General features: G+C 45.0%; 1 pseudogene across 1 annotated transcript; it reads left to right on the top strand.

Annotated features, from left to right (window-relative positions):
• The first annotated feature begins 1,089 nt into the window (after positions 1-1,089).
• Positions 1,090-2,875, top strand: LOC309550253 (annotated as a pseudogene). The gene is made up of 2 exons: positions 1,090-1,820; positions 2,455-2,875. The product of its transcript is annotated as an uncharacterized misc_RNA (transcript).
• The last annotated feature ends 18,379 nt before the right edge of the window (positions 2,876-21,254 follow it).

Below are 21,254 nucleotides of genomic sequence, written 5' to 3'. Positions count from 1 at the left end.
CAGCTAGGGGGAGCTCTAATGTGACCACAGCAGAGTGATCCCATCTAGCTCACATTAACCCTTTCACTGCCAGAGCTGTGTTTGCATTATTTTTGCACACATGGTAAAATGCAGATTTTGGGCCTGAAGATTAGATAAAACCCCCAAACATATATTTTCTGAAAGCAGAGGCCCTGGAGAATAAAATGGTGGTAATTGTTAAGGTGTTCCTCGTACACAAATGTCCCCTTCATCTCCGGGTTTATTTTCTCCTTTCCTCCATTTTCTATGGTATGATCTTTTCTACAATACTTTGTTATAATAATGTAACACGTTGTGTATTGTATTGGACACAAATTAATAACTACTCCGCCTCCACATTCCAGACAAGTCATTTTCCTGACCAATTGGATTTCCTCCTTTACCATTTTGTTATTTTTTTTTTTTTTTTTTGCACTCTTGTTAAAATTAAAGTTAGAATAAAAAATATATTGAACGAAAAAAAATTGTGTGTGTCGTGCAATGATGACAGACTATTGGGAATTTTATCATCATGGCTCCATATGTATCGCCTGATGGTAGTCACTGCATTTCTGCATTTCTATAATATTGTTTCAGGTGGATCCTAGGTTATGCTGAGGGTTAGCAGGTTTGTTTTGTGTGTTCATCATATTGTCTTGTATTTTCCTGTCATGTCAGGGGTTGTGCAGTTAGTTGTCACACATACCAGGACCTGTCACGTCTACAGTTCCATACAGGCTGAGGTTTTGTTTTTAATTGGTTGTAGCACATACAATCTCCTCGCCTGTATATCATATGTCGCACGTTCATTACGATACACTCCTATTTCTACCTACCACGGTCTGTAGATACGTTAGCCCTGAGTGTTTCGTTTCTAATTGCCTGGTCTGGCGCTACAGGTTACTCGGGGCTCGCTTACTGCATACACACCAGGGTACGGTCACCAGATACATTCTCACGCGCTCTGCTTGCCTTGGTCTAGGTGGCAGCTACATCATCAACATACATAATTAGTTACGAGGGGGTGTCATTGTTTCAGAAACAGTTTTGTCTATCAGAAACTTTTCTATTTTTCTCCACAGATCTAACATGTCGCATGTATCTGAAAGTGACGAATCTACCTTTGTCACTCCTACTCCGGTTAGGGGTTTGGAGCAGGGTAGCATCCCATCCCTAAGGAACTGGACTATACCCAAGCTGATAGCCGAGCTTTGGTGCAGGAGCATTCCTTTTTCAGCTACAGCTAGGAAGGCGGAATTGTTCAAATTATTGTTTCCTAGTCCATCTCAGCCATGCCCATCCACCAGTGCTGAACACGTATCCGTGCTTACCTCTCTCACTCAGATACATACAGTCCTAAATACTCGGTCTTCATCGTTGCTACAGTTACAAAACAGGATAGAGGTTATGGAAACCCGTCGGTTAGCACAGCCTAATGCTTCTGCAGGTAATATCTGCATATCTTTACCTGTGGCGGCTCCTTCACCGTTAGCTGTTTTGCCTTCAGAATCCCCGGCCCATTTCATCCCTGCCAACATAAAAAAGGACATTTTGGAAGGGAAAGATGTAACCTGGCTTCCCTTCTTATAGCTTCCCAAGATGTTTCTGAGAACAAATCATATGCTTGCGGGGAGGTCTCGGTGATTCTTAAGTCAAAGGATCCCAGGCTCAAACGCAAGCTAGATGTAGCAGAATTCGTTCTCGCATTTGGCATCTATACAGTAGGGACATCATCTGCTCAGTCAGCCCGGCAGGAGGGAGGAATTGGATTTGTATTTACATAAAATAGTGGACTTGGCTCACAGGCAGAGTTGTATAAAGTACTCGAAACCCATACTTGAGTAAAAGTACAAGTGCTCGATCAAAAAGTGACTTGAGTAGAAGTGGAAGTGCTCGATCAAAAAGTGACTTGAGTAGAAGTACTAAAGTATTCAACATTTCTTGTACTTAAGTATTTCAAGTAGTTTTTTTTTTTACATTTTGCTACTCAAGAACAGTAAAAGTACCAGTAGTTTTGAAAAAAAAATTGCTACTCAAGTACTTAAAGTAAAAGTACAAGTACTGTGTTATGTAGTTATTAAAGAAAGAAGTCAAAAGTATGAACATCATATTGTTTTTTATTATTTCAAAAGCAGCTTTTATTTATACATACAGTAGCTTTTATTTTCGTATGCGCTGATAATACAATGTTTTGAGCTTCATGAAACCTCCATCTACTGTTCTGGCAGTGGTAATTTTTATAATTGTAACGAGTAACTATGCAGGACAAAAAAAAAAATATCGGAGTAGAAGTATTGAAATCATTGAAAAAATGTAGTGAAGTAAAAGTGGAAGTAGGAGAAAAAAATTCTACTCTAGGAAAGTACAGATACCGCCTTTCGGTACTTAAGTACAGTAGTGAAGTAGTTCTACTTAGTTACTATACATCTCTGCTCACGGGAATGGTGGTTTTACATTTTATGACTACCACCGGTCCTTTTCAGCTAAAGTGGCGGCCACCTGGGCTCAGTTCCAGGTGGTTACTTGTTGGAGCAACATTGACATGGAGCTGTTCTGCAGGCACTTCGCCAACCAGAAATCTCCAGTATGTGGCACATGTCAATCATCCGCACACACCACTATTTGGTGTCCCAATGTTGATCATTCTTTTGACTCCAGTACCACTAGACAGGCTAGTGGATCCTCTACGAAGGTTTCGGGTCAGGTGGACAAGCTGGACAGGCCCATTCATTACCTAGGTAAGGCGCAGTTGTGCAATAATTATAACTACACAGGCTGCAACTATAACCAATGTAGGCTCCTGCATATCTGCGCTAATTGCTTCAGAGCACACCCCAAATCTGCCTGTCTTGTCAAGCCCTTTAGTTGTTCCTGACTAACCTGAGTCAATGTGTCTTTTCTGGAGGCTTGTTTAGAACACCATCCATCCCCTTCTTTCAGACAGTTCCTGCTGGAGCGTTTTTCTGTAGGTTTTCACACAGGCCTTATCACTTTACCCTCAGAGACCTTTGAATGTAATAACCTGGTTTCGGCAGGCAGTCATGCTCCTATTGTTGATGAGCTATTGGAGGCAGAGGTGGCCAAAGGTTTTGTAATTGGTCCTTTCGTCTTATCACCATTTTACATGTGGAGGGTTAGCCCTATCGGTGTGGTGAAGGGGAAATTTTCTAATAAATATTGTTTAATTTATGATTTGTCCGCTCATCATTCGTCGCACATTCCAAGCCTTAATTCACTCATTCCATCGCAAGAATTCTCTCTCAAATACTCATCAGTGGATCTGGCCGTTCAGTGCATCCTGCAGTTAGGCAGGGGTACGTGGTTATCCAAAGCGGATATTTCTGAGGCTTTCAAATTGCTCCCCATCAAACCGGCCTTCTCGCAATGGCATGGTATCAAATGGGGTAAGCCTTACTATTTTGCCACCAAATTGACTTTCGGGTCCAAGAGCAGCCCTTGGTTGTTTGATACCTTTGCCCAGGCACTTCATTGGATACTGGTCAATTGCAAAGATTGTCAGAGCGTCATCCATTATCTGGACGATTTCCTGTTATTAGAAAGACCTGGTCAGCTGCCTAGGGATCTTCAATCCCTAACGGAACTTTTTTCTGACCTGAATGTCCCCATGGCTGCCCATAAAGTAGATGGTCCTTCCAATATACAACAAATAGATGGGTATGCTGGCGCTCCCAGGACTGATGACAATGGGCACTTTGAAATCACTGGTCTTGAATAGTCATAATGAACAATGTCAAGTTTATTTAAAATCACTTGAAAACTATAAAAATGATGAAAACCACTGTAAATGACTATTCAAGACCAGTGATTTCAAAGTGCCCATTGTCATCAGTCCTGGGAGCGCCAGCATACCCATCTATTTGTTGTATGTTTTGTTTCTCAGTCAGGATCTGGGCATTGGGTTGGCTGCAACCCTGACATGACTCTTAGCCTTTTGGCTAAAATCGGTCCACCCCATTTCACTTTGGGACCCCTGAACATCTGTCCTTCAGCGCCAGGATCTGTTTGTATGTATTTGGTCCTTCCAATAGCATTTCGTTTTAAGGCATAACTCTCGATACCAATCTTATGCTTGCTAGCTTGCCCATGGAGAAACTTGTCAGAATTTGTCAGGTCATTCGCAAGTTTGTTCGGTCCCCGGTCTGTTCCAAAAAAGAGTTACAGTCTCTTTTGGGGATGCTTAATTTCGCGATGAGAATTATTCCACAGGGTAGATCTTTTGTTTCTAGGTTATTGGCTCTCCTGCCCCTGCACCAGGACGCTGACTCACTGATGAGTTTGCAAGCTGATGCATGAGCTGATTTGCTCATGTGGGACCAGTTTCTATGCGAATGGAATGGTATTTCCATGTTCATTCCTCAACCTACAACTAGGTCCCCTAGAAAGTTTTCAGATGCCACAGCCTCAGTAGGTTTTGCGGCCATTTGTGAGCGTCAATGGCTGGCAAGTCGTTGGCCCCCAGAAGTGTTCAACATTCCCAGTTTTGCTCAGACTTCAGCTTTGTTCGAAATCTACCCAACACTTGCTGCAGCAGTCACATGGGGCCCTGGTTGGTCTGGCAACACTGTGATTTTCTTTACTGATAATTTTGGCTACAGCCGAAATTATCAATAAGGGTAGATCTGGGTCCCTAATCATCATGTCCTTTATGCGCAGGTTGAAATGGTTAGGTCTTACTTACAAATTTAATTTCCTTGGTGAATTTATCAGTGGTAACGACAACATTGCAGCAGACGCCTTATCTCGTTTTAATTTCCCACAATTTTTCTTTACAGCATCCAGAAGCAGATCCGGTAGCTATGATGGAACCACCTTTTTCCCTACTGATCATGGATTAGTCGCACTCTGGGCCCAGGCGGTTGACCTGGTTTATATTTCGTTAGCCAGAAACACAATCAAAGCTTACACTGCAGGTTGGAAGACTTTAGTCAAGTTCATGTCCCTATACCCTTGCAGTTCCCCTGGGGATGTCAAATATGTGATGACTTTCGCTGCCTATTGCCATAGTGTATTGTTCCTATCGTTCAATACTATCAAGTTATATCTCTCAGGTAATCAGCATTTCAGGTCCCTGCAGGATCCTGGCAGTCCTTCCATTTTTGCAGCCCACCCCCTTAAAGCTATGTTAAGGGGTATTCAGAAAACTCAGGGGCAGTCACGTTTAACACGTTTACCAGTTACTGGTCAGGTCTTCAGAGGCATGTCAGACATGTTGTCCCATTCCCCGTTTGGTGTAGGTCCCAGTTTAGTTCTCAAAGCAGCCATTTATTTAAGTTTCTTGGTCTCCTCAGACCCGGGGAGGTGTCCCAGGCCAGTTGTCATGCACCTGTGCTACTCAAAGGCAGTCTCACTCGGTACCCCGACCATTTTTCTCTGCAACTTCCCAGCAATAAAACAGGCATAGGAGCCAGGGATTTGTAGTGAATTATTACAGAACTAAAGTAGCTGGTGCCTAGTAGTTGTGTTTGACCTACTCGTCAAAGAATTTGCAGCTGCTCCCCTTAACAGTCCATTACTTCCTTTCCCAACACGTCCTCTCACCTCCGAGCAGTTCATTTCTCACGTTAGGATTTTGTTAACGGATTTAGGTTTAAACCCGAAACACTTTTCAGGACATTCTTTTAGGAGCGGTGCAGCGTCCGCAGCCTCCAAACAGGGGGTTCCTTCACGCATCATCAAATATATGGGACACTGGAATTCCTCCTGTTACAGTCGATATATACCAGAACCCCACGCCAAAGTCATAAGGGCATTGTTCATGTTATCCTGTCATTAAGCATTTTCCCTCATACCTACTCTGGTGTTTTTTGCCCTCTTTTAGGTATACTGACCAGCACGACTTTGGCACACCTCAGGTCATGGTAGTTAGTTATCGCATTAATCATTGAAGACTCAGACTACAAGTTGGAAGGCGGGCCATTGTTGGCCAGCCTGTATTTGTAGGAGGAGTCTGGGGGGTATATATTCCTCCTCCTCTGGCAGACACATGTTTGGGTGTTTGCTTCTGCTTCTCTCCCACCCATATCCCACCCTTTTTTTCTATTTCAGACACTTGTATACTTAGAGTATGCCGAGTATGCCCTCTTTTATGTTTACTGACCAGCACAACTTTGACACACCTCAGGTCGTGGTAGTTACGGTTATCGCATTAATCATTGAAGACTGAGACTACAAAGATTTTATAACACTTACATTAGCCGAAGATAAACAGACGCTGAATTCCTTAGTGTTAGCGGCCGCCTGCAGTGCGGACCGCGAGTAGTGACGGCACGGCTTCTCCGACCTGACGCGTTTCCCCTTAGAAGGTGTCAACTGAGATTGGAGGACAGCATGCGCCGTCACTTCCGCCCTTATATTTCAATCAAGGATTGCAGCTTCTGGTGTCTGCAACATAATACCGAATGCCGAAACGGAATCCATATCCTGTTAACACCACTTTCCCTCAATCTAAATTGATCCCAAAGGTAACTATATTAAAAGCGCCAAATATTAAAATATGGACCACAATCACTAATAATGATAAAATATATAGGATGATTGGGAACTTAATATTTAACCGGAGGATTTTCCTGCTTAACGTCCAGGCCACTTTTTGCAACTTGGCATTGTGTGACTTTAACTGACAATCGCGCGGTCATGCAACGCCGTACCCAAACAAAATTTACGTCCTTTTTTTCCCCACAAACAGATCTTCCTTTTGGTGGTATTTGATCACCTCTGTGCTTTTCATTTTTTGCGATATTAATAAAAAAAGAGCGAAAATTTTGCAAAAAAATTGACATTTTCTACTTTGACAGTTAAAAAATATCCAATATTTTCAATTTTTGTCATATATTTAGGCCAAAATATATTTAGCTACCTGTCTTTGACAAAAACATTCTCAATGAGCGTATTTTTAACCGCTTTAGGACCAGAAGATTTTACCCCATTCCTGACCAGGCTATATTTTGCGATTCTGCACTGCGTTAATTTAATGGACAATTGCGCGGTCATGCGACGCTGTACCCAAATTAAATTTATGTCCTTTTTTTCCCCCACAAACAGAGCTTTCTTTTGGTGGTATTTGATCACCTGTGAAACTTTATTAATTTTTGAAAAAAAGAGCGACAATTTAAAAAAAAAAAAAAAAACAATATTTTTTACATTCTGATATATATATATGTGTGTGTGTATATGTATATATATATATATATATATATATATATTCCCAAAAAAATTATAAATCAAAATTTTTTAACATTCTTAAGCCAATTTGTTTTCTGCTACATATTTTTGGTAAAAACAAAATCGCAATAAGCGTATTTTGATTGGTTTGCACAAAAGTTATTGCGTTTACTAACTACGGGAAAGATTTGTCATTTTTATTGTTTATTTTTTTTTTTTTTACTAGTAATGGCGGTGATCTGCAATTTTTTTTTTTTTTGGGATTGCGACATTGCGGCGGACAGATCGGACCCCTAACTGACATTTTTGACACTTTTGGAGGTACCAGTGACATTACTACAGTAATCAGTGCTATAAATATGCACTGTTATTGTAATAATGACACTGGCAGGGAAGGGGTTAACACTGTGGGTGATCAAGGGGTTAAATGTGTGCCTCATGCTTACTGACATGTGTGGGGGGAGGGGACTGTGTGACACAGACACAGATCGCAGGTTCAGCTATGCTGAATCCTGTGATCTGTGACTGTCTGTCACATAGGAGATTCGCCTGCTATGTTTACACAAGCAGGCAGATTTCCTCACTCGATCCCCGACGATTGGGGAAGAGCGGCGGTGATCACCGCCTCTCCTCCCCTGTGACTGAATACAGCGTGAGGGAGCCTCCGGCGGCGCACAAGCACCGCCGAGAGAGGGGAGAGTCTGGTGACATAGGTCTACGTCGCCAGACCTTATCAAGTCACTTTGCCGCAGTACTGCCAATGTGAGCAGTCGACAAGTGGTTAAATAGTACCACACAGTAATTGTCCCAAAACGTCACTAAAATAAAATGAAGCCCACTGTTGAACCGGAAGCGCCCTTCTTCCATTACAGCCTGACATAAGCATCTCGAAGAACACATGCAGAATGGAACAACGGGGACAAACCTATTAAAATGAATACAAATGTGTATGGATAATCTGATGTATAAAATTAAGAGTTCAAGAAGGTATGGAGATGCAACTAATGTCATGATCATATTTATGCTCACTTTATATTTAATGCACCTTATACTTTTTTCATCTCCTGTACCATGTCTGCAGTCTCTGACCATCTCCTGTATCATGTCTGCAGTCTCTCACCATCTCCTGTACCATGTCTGCAGTCTCTGACCCTCTCCTGTATTATGTCTGCAGTCTCTGACCCTCTCCTGTATTATGTCTGCAGTCTCTGACCATCTCCTGTATCATGTCTGCAGTCTCTAACCCTCTCCTGTATTATGTCTGCAGTCTCTCACCATCTCCTGTATCATGTCTGCAGTCTCTCACCATCTCTGCAGTCTCTGACCCTCTCCTGTATTATGTCTGCAGTCTCTGACCATCTCCTGTATTATGTCTGCAGTCTCTGACCCTCTCCTGTATCATGTCTGCAGTCTCTGACCATCCCCTGTAGAATGTCTGAAGTCTCTGACCGTCTCCTGTATTATATACGCAGTCTGTGACCATCTCCTGTATCATGTCTGCAGTTTCTTGCCCTCTCTTGTATCATGTCTGCAGTCTCTGACCATCTCCTGTATCATATGCACAGTCTCTGACCATCTCCTGTATCATGTCTGCAGTCTCTGACCATCCCCTGTATCATGTCTGCAGTCTCTGACCCTCTCCTGTATTATGTCTGCAGTCTCTGACCATCTCCTGTATCATGTCTGCAGTCTCTGACCATCTCCTGTACCATGTCTGCAGTCTCTGACCATCTTCTGTATCATGTCTGCATTCTCTGACCCTCTCCTGGATTATGTCTGCAGTCTCTGACCATCTCCTGTATCATGTCTGCAGTCTCTGACCATCTCCTGTACCATGTCTGCAGTCTCTGACCATCTCCTGTATCATGTCTGCAGTCTCTGACCATCCCCTGTACCATGTCTGCAGTCTCTGACCCTCTCCTGTATTATGTCTGCAGTCTCTGACCATCTCCTGTATCATGTCTGCAGTCTCTGACCGTCTCCTGTATTATATACGCAGTCTCTGACCATCTCCTGTATCATGTCTGCAGTCTCTTGCCCTCTCTTGTATCATGTCTGCAGTCTCTGACCATCTCCTGTATCATGTCTGTAGTCTCTGACCATCCCCTGTAGTATGTCTGCAGTCTCTGACCATCTCCTGTATCATGTCTGCAGTCTCTGAACACCTCTTATATCATGTCTGCAGTCTCTAAACATCTCTTGTATCATGTCTGCAGTCTCTGACCCTCTCTTGTAACATATCTGCAGTCTCTGACCGTCTCCTGTAGTATATTAGGGGGAGCCTCATTTTTTTTTATAGAGTTGAGTTCTTCTGACTGGTTGAATCTTTTGATAAAAACCATGCGCAGTAATTGTGATGCATCGTGGAATCTAATCGAATCAAACCGCGAGACCAGTGAAGATGCGCACCTCTAATGTATACACAATTTTTATGCTGGAATAATTTATGTATGTAGGATTGATGTTACAAGCCATTTATATGAGGATTTTTTGTTTCTCCCTCTTTCCTGTTTTTGCTTGGATGTATATGCAGATTCTTTTATCTTAGGATCGGTCCCATTTGGCGTCATTGGATTCAGGGGATCTACATGTGGGTTAGATCCCCTCCCTTTTACCTTACCCCCCCCCCCCTTACGCTCGTTGTATACTACAGTCCTGCCTTGACCCAAAATATATGGTTAATCCCCCCCCCCCCCCTTTTTTTAGATTTGGTTGGTGCTTTTCATATTTTTTGATTGATTTCTCTTTCTCACTTTTTCCTTTTGGGTGGGTGTCTGATATATTGGTTCCCATTTAGCAAAGTGCACTCTGCTTTATATGCATTTATTTTTACTATGCGTCTCTCCATATTCATTTTTTCTTATCACTTTCTTCACTTTAGATATCACGTTTTTTTCCTGTCCTCACACTTTTTGCATTTTATATACACGCTTTTTATTTTTCATTTTTCACACATTGTAATACCCAACTGGCTTCTTCAACATTTATATTTTTTATCTTTCATTTTTGCTCATCTGCCTCACTCCCCCCCCCCTCTCCTCACTCCTTTTCCATTCCCTGGCCTTTTCTCACCCCCCCCCCCTCTTTCCCTATTTCCACTCCTTCCCTCCCCCCTCTTTTCTTTCCTCCCTGTTCCCTCTTTCTCTCTCTCCTTCTTTCCTTCCCTTTCCTCCCGTTTTTATCCTTTTTCTTTTTCCTTTTATGTTTCACATGATATACCGATACTTACTGAATTATTTTAGGCTAAGGGTATATGTATGTCTTTCATATTACATTTATGCCTTTTTAGGGGTCGTTTCCCATTTCCCCTCTCCCTTCCAAGTTTTGGATTTTCCCCACCACTGGCTAGGTCCAGTTTGTTTTCCTTCACACCCAACTTTTCTCCCCCTCCCTTTTTTTTATTATTATCTATCCCCGGTACCTGCTCCTTCATTATCATTTCCACCACTGATTTAGATTATAAATAAATTGTATCATATTTACGATTATGTATACGGTTTGATGTATATTGATACGTATTGTTATTTAGAAACTTTATTCTATATGCATGTACACTTCGATCCTGAAGAAGCTCATCAAATGTGAGAGAAACGCGTAGGTCCTTAATTAGATCACACCGTTCATTCATAGGACTTGTGACACATTTTATACATGCATTGTTATAATTGTCATTGTTACTGACTGTATCCCTTTTATATTTTCAAATAAACATGTATTAATTCCTTTTAATCTATCTTGCTGTTAATATTGTGGCACATTCAAATCCCCATATCCAGGGTTGGTAGAGTTATTCCTTCTACGTCCTTCCCTTTCTCCTATCATACCTTGTTACATTTACCCACTTTTCACCATCTTTTTCCAGTTACTTCTAAACCTCACATGTTAGGCCTACAATTCCTAATGTTAATCTAGTTAACCACTTTACCACTAGAGCATTTTGCTGTCTTACGTCTGGGCCACTTTTTGTGCTTCGGCACTGTGCGACTTTAACTGACAATGGTGCGGTCATGCAATGTGGTACCCAAACGAAATTTACGTCCTTTTTTTCCCACAAACAGAGCTTTCTTTTGGAGGTATTTGCTCACCTGAGCAATTTTTATTTTTTGCGATATTAATAAAAAAAGAGTGAAAATTTAGCAAAAAAATGACATTTTCAACTTTGTCTTTTAAAAAATATCCAATATACTCAATTTATGTCATTTTTTTACCAAAATATATTTAGCTACATGTCTTTGACAAAAAAAATTCAATGAGCGTATTTTTATTGGTTTGCGCAAAAGTTATAGCGTCTACAAACTATGGTGTAAATACTGAAATTTACGAAGCTTTAATTTCTGACTGCCTATCTCATTTCATGAAGTGCTAAAATGGCAGGGCAGTACAAGACCCCCCCAAATGACCACTTTTTGGAAAGTAGACATCCTAAGGAATGTTCTGAGAGGCATGTTAAGCTCATTGAATATTTCATTTTCCTGACAGACTCCATGGCAGCTTACGTGTGGGTTAGTCCCGCCTCCTCCTACCTCATAGGACCCTACTCCCATAAATTTTTACTCCGTGCCAGAGGCCGTGTTCCTTTTTTGTCCTCCTCCTGAAAGGATTATGGTCAAATCTTACCTCATGAAGATTCCCGATTCAGGCCTGGCGGTCTGCACGTCGGATCGAGTGGTGTCCCCTTCATGTCCAGCACGCCCTAGCTATTAGCGGGGTAGGACAGGGGCGTGGAGTCAGTTGTCAGAAGAGCTTACAAACCTGGCCAATGGCAGGCAAAGCAACATTTGGCCAATCGTCCCAGCTATTAGCGGGAGGCCCATTAATACTCCCCATCATGTGTGCAGCCGCGGTGTCCGTATGGTCCAAGGTCTGGTCGTGGAAGTGGTGATGTATCCTGCTTTACATTCTATGGCAGCAGTTTGTTTGTGTATATTCTCCTGTTTGTTACTTATCTCTCCCTGGAGTCTAGTTTGGCTGTGGGATGCATGGTGTTCCATTCCACGTCCTTCCCCTCCGCTCCACTGCTTCCTGGTGTCTTCCAGGCTCGATCTGAATCGAGGCTTGGTTCACACAGGTGGGGGGGGGGGGGGGGGTGGTGCCTTCCAGGCTCGATCTGAATCGAGGCTTGGTTTGCACAGGTGGGGGAAGGGGGGCGGTGACAACATTCCAGGAGCAAATTCAAATAGCTGTCAGTTTCAGCTATCTGTGGGTTTGTTCAGCAGTGTTTCCAGCGGCTTCCCCGTGCTCTGCAGGAATCTTTTAAAGGTGAGAGATGGCTGTGATTATGCTGAATAGGCTTCCTGCCTGCTTTCTGCATGTCACTCATTCATAATCTCTTGCAGTTTCCTAAAGTTATATGGATGTCTCACCGCCCCCTGGTGGCCAGCCCTTACATTACAGGTAAGATTGCTTTTATTTCTCTACCTGTAATGTTTAGGGTTTTTTTTCTGCTGTTCTGTTGAGTCTTTATTTTCTTTCCTAAAGCCCTTCTAGGTCTGAAAGACGTCACTCAGCCCGTGAAGATAAAGATCCTCCCAGGTCGCAAACGCGGCATTCATCATCAAGTTCCAGGCGCCATCGATCGTCCTCTAGGCGACATGGTGAAGAGTCTGGAGCTACTTCAGGACACCGCCACTCTGACAAAAGATCCTGCTGGGGATGTGGGGCACAGGTGCCTGATGGAAAGTCGCTCTGTGAGCCCTGTTTTGCACATGCTGCAAACGAAAGGGAAGACAGCAACCAGCAGATGGAGTCGCTGGTCAGGCGAGTAGTTAAGGAGTCCTTAAAAACCTTGGATCCTGCTCGTGCTGGAACTTCCTCCCCCAGGATGGCGAGTACTCCGGCTGGTGAAAATATTCATATCCCTGGGCCTTCCCAGCACAGTCACTCCTCATCTGACTACTCTGAGGGTGAGCTTGAAGCAGACGACTCTGGTGCGGGTTTTGACTTTGCCATGGTTCCCTCCTTGGTTAAAGCTGTGAAGGAAGCCCTGAAGTGGGATGAGCCGGTAGAGTCACCCTCTAAACAGAAGAGGTATTTTAAGCACCTCAAAAAGGAACGCCCTTTCTTTCCCCTGTTAGGGGAGGTAGGCGAAATCATTACAGACGAATGGGGCTGCACAGAGAGAAAAAACTCTCTACTCTCCAAAATGAATAAAATGTACCCATTTAAAATGGAAGAGGTTAAACACCTGGAATCTGCACCTCTGGTGGATGCAGCACTGATGCGTCTGGTGCGTCATGTCACACTTCCGCTTGAAGACACAGTCACCTTTAAGGATGGCCTTGAGAGACGCATTGATTCAGACCTCAAGCGCATCTATGTGTCAGCAGGAATGGCATGCAAGCCAGCATTGGCTTTCGCAGCCCTGTCTAAAGCAATGGAGGTGTGGACAGACAGTGTGGACACAACACTCAGAAGCGTGTCGGAAGAAGTCGCAAGAAATTCGCCAATACATGAGCTTAGGCTGGCGGCAGCTTTTTTGGGGGAGGCCTCCCTAGACATGGTCCGCCTTGCGGCACGGGTAATGCTTTCATCGGTTACTGCAAAACGGGCTCTTTGGTTACATCCTTGGTTGGCCGATCCTGCGTCAAAACAGGCCTGGTGCCGAATTCCATTTGAGGGGTCCTCCCTATTCGGCAACAAGTTAGAAAGCGCCATTTCCCGTGCCACAGGTGGTAAGTCGGGGTTCCTTCCCCAGGATAGGCGCTTGCTGGACCAGAAAAGGTCTCAGCCCAGGCAAGGGGCTGATCGATCAAGGGATGCCCGCCTATATAAGCCTGGCCGTCAATTCCGAAAGAACTGGAGAAGACCGCAGCCTTCAGGACAGAAAGCACCCAGAGGAGGGTCTTCTGGTGGTCGGGATGCCACGAAGTCTTTTTGACGTTGTGCCTGCCCAGGCGGAGCAAGTCGGGGCTCGGCTACTACGCTTCCAACACGTCTGGGCAGCCTCGATAAACGACTTCTGGGTCGTCAAGACAGTATCAACAGGCCATTCCTGGAAATTCTGCAGTCCGCCCAGACTGAGGTTCATTCCAACCTCATTGCCACAGTCAGAAGAGAAAAGACAAGGCCTTCTGTCTTACGTAGATCTGTTGGTGGCTCAAGGCGCAGTGGTTCCAGTTCCAACCAACGAGAAGTTCCAGGGTCTATACTCCCCTCTCTTCTTGGTTCAGAAAAAGAGCGGTGCTTGGAGACCGGTCATAGACCTCACGCACCTGAACTCTTTTATCAAGAAGGAGAAATTCAAGATGGAGACGCTATTCACCATCCGTCAAGCAATACAACCGGCAGACTGGCTTGTGTCAATCGACCTCAAGGACGCCTATTTCCATGTGCCAGTGGCAGCAGATTACCAGAAGTTCCTACGATTCGCAGTAGATCAGAATCATCTACAATTTGTCTGTCTCCCGTTTGGGCTTACTACATCGCCGCGGGTATTCTCAAAGGTCTTACTAGCAGTGGTGGCTTTGATCAGGACCAAAGGCGTCCGTCTACACCATTATCTGGACGACCTGCTCCTGCTGTCACAAGACCGAGAACAACTTCTGGTACACAGGTCTCAGGTAATAGCCACTCTTCGCGAGTTCGGCTGGTTACTGAACATGGAGAAGAGCCACCTGGAGCCTACCCAGTCGTTAATATTTCTGGGAGCTCAGTTCGACACAAGTCGAGGCACAATTTCTTTGCCCCTCGAGAAGATCCCGGTAATCAGGGACAGGGTACGCCTAGCTATGACGGCCACTCACCTTCGAGCATCTCAGTGTCTAAGAGTGGTTGGGACCATGGTAGCCACGACTCCAATGGTGAAGTGGGCACAGTGGAAAATGCGGCCTTTCCAAGTGGGGTTTCTCCATCAGTGGCGTCCAGGAGATCAAAATCACCTAATTCGCATAACATCATCAATGCGGGAGAGCCTTCCATGGTGGCTGCAGAGCAAAAATCTCCTCAATTGCCATTCCATCATGCCCATCTCTTGGATCACAGTTACCACGGATGCCAGCAACACCGGATGGGGTGCCCTCTGTCAGACAGAGATAGCCCAGGGCAGCTGGGATTTCCAAGCTCACAGGGTAGTGTCAAATACTCTAGAATTGCGAGCCGCGTTCTGCGCTCTGAAAGCATTCCGTCACCTAATAGAAGGGACTTCTGTGATCCTGAGGATGGACAATACGACCGCGGTCTCCTATGTGAAGCAACAAGGAGGCACTCGCAGTCGCTCCCTGTTGAAGGAGGTAGATCCAATCTTATATTGGGCCCAGAAACACCTGGTCAACCTCACTGCAGTGTTTCTTCCAGGGGTACAGAATGTTCAAGCGGACTTCCTCTCAAGAGTCCGCTTGGACAACAACGAATGGAGCCTTCACAACGATGTCTTCCAGTGGCTCACTTCTCTGGAATTTCACCCGGAAGTGGATCTATTTGCATCTCCATGCAATCACAAGCTTCCGAAGTATTATGTGAGGTTCCGTTGTCCCCAAGCCTTTGGGACGGATGCTCTGACAGACCATTGGAGATTCTACAGGGCATATGCCTTTCCCCCAGTTCCTGTCATTCTCCGGTTCCTGGCGAGGCTCAGGATGGAAGATGTGGAAGTGCTAACAATAGCCCCATACTGGCCGAACAGGCCATGGTTTCCACTGCTGATGCTCCTCAGTTTTCGGGATCCAGTTACTCTACCCATCAGGCCGGACCTTCTGTCCCAGGGAGCAACTCTACACCCATGCCCGGCTCCTCTGCACCTGAAGGCATGGTTTTTGAGAGGGAAAGGCTGGAGGCGTTAGGTTGCCCGAGTGGGGCAATTTCTACTCTCTTAAGTGCCAGAAGAGCGGGCACTAACAAGGTCTACGGAAGGATCTGGTCCAAGTTCATGGATTTCGTTACCAAGAAAGGGGGGTCATGCAATGACCTGAATATCCAGCATATTCTTGGTTTCCTGCAGTCGGGACTGGACCTACCATTATCCGTTAGCTCACTACGTGTGCAAGTTTCTGCTATTTCAGCCTTTACAGGAACTTCTTGGGCGTCTCATCCCCTTGTTCGTCAATTCTTTCGGGGAGCTTCCAGACTCAGGCCACAGAGGAAGCCAAGGTTCCCTAAATGGGATCTTCCACTCGTCTTGAACTTCCTTTCTGACGTCAGAAGAAGTCACACGGAGCAACTCTCCATTAAAGATCTGTCTCTGATATCGGCCTTCTTGGTTTCCGTCACCTCGGCTAAAAGAGTCTCCGAGATTAGTTCTCTGGGTTGCAAAGAACCATTCCTGACCTTCTTCCCAGATCGTGTGGTTCTTATCCCCATGTTGGGATCACACCCCAAGGTGGTCTCTGTTTTCCACGAGAACCAGGAGATTGTCCTTCCAACATTCAAATCGTCAGATGATCCGGATACACATCCATTAGATGTGGGTGCAATTCTGAGACTGTACCTGGATGCAACAGCTTCCTTCAGGCGTTCAGATTATCTATTTGTTCTCCTTCACGGAAAGAACAAGGGCTTGCGGGCCTCTTCAAGATCCATAGCGGCATGGATTGTTCAGACCATCCAATGGGCATATAAGGCTAAGGGCTTGGCTCCTCCAGAAGCGGTGACCGCGCATTCGACAAGAGGGGTGTCCACGTCCTGGGCGGCTTCTTGTCATGTGGCCCCTGAAGTAATATGCAAGGCGGCATCATGGTCTTCCATTAACACTTTCATGACTCATTATTGTATTGAGCCAGCTTCATTGTCTTCTGTTAACTTTGGTTTGCAAGTACTGTCTGTTGATGGTGCAAATTAAATTTCTTTTGGCCAGCAGTTTCCCACCCTTGTGTGTTTGGCGAGTTATTTCCCACACGTAAGCTGCCATGGAGTCTGTCAGGAAAACGGAAAATTGTTATCAAATACTTACCGTAATTTTCCTTTCCTGATGGACTCCATGGCAGCTGGAGTCCCCTCCCATCTGCTGGAGTAGGCTATTTATGGAACACGGCCTCTGGCACGGAGTAAAAATTTATGGGAGTAGGGTCCTATGAGGTAGGAGGAGGCGGGACTAACCCACACGTAAGCTGCCATGGAGTCCATCAGGAAAGGAAAATTACGGTAAGTATTTGATAACAATTTTCCGTTTTTTTGTCACAGGTGTTTGAAAAATAACTAAAAAAAAATTTTTTTTTTTTTTTTTTACACAAAGTTGTAATTTAAATGATATATTGCTCACACATGCCATGGGTATATGTGTAATTACACCCCAAAATATATTCTGCTGCTTCTCCTGAGTACAGGGATACAACATATGTGAGACTTTTTGGGAGCCTAGCTGTGTACGGGACCTCGAAACCAATCACCACCATCAGAATTTCAAAGGGCGTACATTTTTCATTGCATTTTCTCACTACCTATAACGGTTTAGGAGGCCCTGAAATGTCAAGATACCACAACAAACCCCCCCCCCCAAATGACCCCATTTTGGAAAGTAGACACCCCAAGCTGTTTGCTGAGAGGCATGGTGAGTCCATGGAATATTTTATATTTTGCCACAAGTTTTGGGAAAATTACAATTTATTTTTTTATATATTTTTTTGTTGTCACTAAAATATATATTTCTCACACATGCCATGAGTATATGTTAAATTACATCCCAAAATACATTCTGCTGCTTCTCCTGAGTACAGGGATACCCCATGTGTGAGACTTTTTTGCAGTCTAGCCGAGTACAGGCCCCCGAAGATCAATCCCCACTTTCAGTCTTTCCAAGGGCGTAAATTGTTGATTTCACTCCTGACTACCTATCACAGTTTCGGAGGCCATGAAATGCCAAGACAGCACAAACCCCCCCCCCCCAAATGACCCCTTTTTGGAAAGTAGACAGCCTAAGCCAGTGGTTCTTAACCTGGGTTTGATCGAACCCCAGGGGTTCGGTGGGTCAGTCTCGAGGGTTCGGCACACCCTCCGCTAATACCACTTCGCTGTCAGGGACTATTGCTCCAGTTTCGGGCATGTCCTTCCACTCCCGCTCCTCGCCGTCATCATGGAAATACATAACATCCAGTGGCATAGCGTGGGGGGTGCAGGGGGGGGGGCGGCCGCACCGGGCGCAACATCTGGGGGGGGGGGGGGCGCATCTGCTCCGCAGTGTCATGTCACTCACTCTGTCATGATAGGCTGGCCGCTGCCGCCCGCTGAGTCTGCTCGCACTCGCAGCTCTCTCTGCCCCTGACTCACTCTCACTGCTGGCTGTGCAGGAGGACTGTCTGGGGGAGGGACTAACCCGTGCAGCGGCTGCCCAGCGCAGCGCGGGAGAGAACCACCAGGCCAGGCAGCCACAGCAGCAGAAGAAGCCGGCAGGTGAGAGGCCAGAGAGCCAGTGGTGACAGTGGTGCTGCAGCCTGCAGGAGGAAAACCTAGCCTGTGATCGGGAGTCGGGACACAGGTGAAAAAAAGGTAGGACTGGAGTAGTACTGGCTGTACTAGTCTAGTGACTGACTGTCTGACTGACTGTGTGAGAACACTGAGAAGACTATGTAAAGGGGATCTATTTTATGGGGAACCTGGCCTGCTGTAAGGGGGGAGATCTAAATGGGGGACAGGACCTCATCTCACCCTGGCCTGCTGTAAGGGGGATCTATATGGGGGACATGATCCCCCATATAGATCCCCCCTTACAGTAGACCAGGGTGAGGTGAGGCCCCCCATATAGATCCCCCCCTACAGCAGGCCAGGGTGAGGTTAGGTCACTCTGGGGTCCCCCATATAGATCCCCCCTTACAGCAGGCCAGGGTGAGGTTAGGTCACTCTGGGGTCCCCCATATAGATCCCCCCCTACAGCAGGCCAGGGTCCGGACCTCACCTCACCCTGTCCTGCTGTAAGGGGGGAGATCTATATGGGGGACGGGACCTCACCTCACCCTGGCCTGCTGTAAGGGGGGGATCTATATGGGGGACCTGGGATCTATATGGGGGACCTCACCCTGGCCTTCTCTAAGGGGGGATCTATATGGGGGACCAGGTCCCCCATATAGATCCCCCCTTACAGCAGGCCAGGGTAAGGTGAGGTCCCGTCCCCCATATAGATCTCCCCCCTTACAGAAGGCCAGGGTGAGGTGAGGTCCCATCCCCCATATAGATCCCCCCTTACAGCAGGCCAGGGTGAGGTGAGGTCGGAGGTCCCCCATATAGATTCCCCCCCTTACAGCAGGCCAGGGTGAGGAGAGGTCCCCATATAGATCCCCCCTTACAGCAGGCCCGGGTGAGGAGAGGTCCCGTCCCCCATATAGATCTCCCCCTTACAGCAGGCCAGGGTGAGGTGAGGTCCGGGGTCCCCCATATAGATCCCCCTCACCCTGGCCTACTGTATAGGGGGTGATCTATACCCTGGCCTGCTGTAAGGAGGGATGCTGGACATAAAAGCAAAGAAAAGGAACAGACTTTGTTGCGAAAATGACATGAGTGGCACTTGCCAAGATAAAGCCGCGCATTTCTGAACTGGTCTCTGAAAGACAACAGCAGAAGTCACACTAATTTGCAGTAAATATTCATTATTATGTTTTTGTTTTTGTGTGAAAATCATGTTTTAATGGTTTTGTTCTTTGTTCTTAATGGTTTTGTTCATTGTGTGCACCTATGTATAAATATATACCTAAAATAATATATACCTATGTTTTGAATTTGGAAAAATCATATTTTATTTTTCCAATTAAGAAGGGTTCGGTGAATGCGCATATGAAACTGGTGGGGTTCAGTACCTTCAACAAGGTTAAAAACCACTGCCCTAAGCTATTTGCAGAGAGGCATGTTGAGTGTTTTGCAGATCTCACTTTTTGTCACAAAGTTTTGGAAATTGAAAAAAGAAGAAAAAAAATGCATTTTCCTGTTTTTTCTTCATTTTCCAAAAAAAATGAGAGATGCAAAATACTCACCATGCCTCTCAGCAAATAGATTGGAGTGTCTACTTTGCAAAATGGGGTCATTTGGGGGGGGGGTTTTGTGCCATCTTGGCATTTCATGGCCTTCAAAAGTGTGATAGGTAGTAAGGAGTGAGATCAACAATTTACGCCCTTAGAAAGCCTGAAGTTGGGGAGTGGATTTCCGGGTCCTGTACGCGGCTAGACTGCCAAAAAGTCTCACACATGGGGTATCCCTGTACTCAGGAGAAGCAGCAGAATGTATTTGGGGGTGTCAGTTCACATATACCCATGGCATGTGTGAGCATTATATCATTTACTGACAACTTTGTGTAAAAAAAAAAAAAATAATAATAATTTTCCTGAAACTTATGGCAAAATATAAACTATTCCATGGACTCATCATGCCTCTCAGCTAATAGCTTGGAGTGTCTACTTTGCAAAATGGGGTCATTTGTGGGGGTTTTGTGCCATTTTGGCATTTCATGGCCTTCAAAAGTGTGATAGGTAGTAAGGAGTGAGATCAACAATTTACGCCCTTAGAAAGCCAGAAGGTGCGGATTGGTTTTCCGGGTCCTGTACGCAGCTAGACTGGCAAAAAGTCTCACACATGGGGTATCCTTGTACTCAGGAGAAGCAGCAGAATGTATTTGGGGGTGTCATTTCACATATACCCATGGCTTGTGTGAGCAATATATCATTTACTGACAACTTTGTGTAAAAAAAAAAACAAAATTGTCATTTTCCTGAAACTTAGGGCAAAATATAAAATACTCCATGGACTCAATATGCCTCTCAGAAAATAGCTTTGGGTGTCTACTTTTCAAAAAGGGGTCATTTGGGGGGTGTTTGAACTGTCCCGGCATTTTATGCTCAATCTTAGCCACACATCACCCACTCTTCTAACCACTTGAAAACCAAGCCTTTTCTGTGCCTTTTTGTTTACATGAAAAATTTTTTTTTTTTACTAGAAAATTACTTTGAACCCCCAAACATTATATATTTCTTTAAAGCAGAGGCCCTATAGAATAAAATGGTGGATGTTGCAAATTTTTTTGTCACACGGTATTTGCGCACAGATTTTCCAAACGCAATTTTTGCAAAAAAAATACATTTTTTTTAATTTATTGCACAAATACACTATATAATTCCAATTTTTTTGGTAAAATTTAAAAGATGATCTTATGCCGAGTTCAT

The sequence above is a fragment of the Pelophylax lessonae genome (genome assembly GCF_965119305.1).
Source record: "Pelophylax lessonae genome assembly, chromosome: 3".
In the NCBI taxonomy this organism is placed as follows: Eukaryota; Metazoa; Chordata; class Amphibia; order Anura; family Ranidae; genus Pelophylax; species Pelophylax lessonae.
Note: the sequence above shows the minus strand (reverse complement) of the source record. Positions and strands in the feature narration are given on the sequence as shown.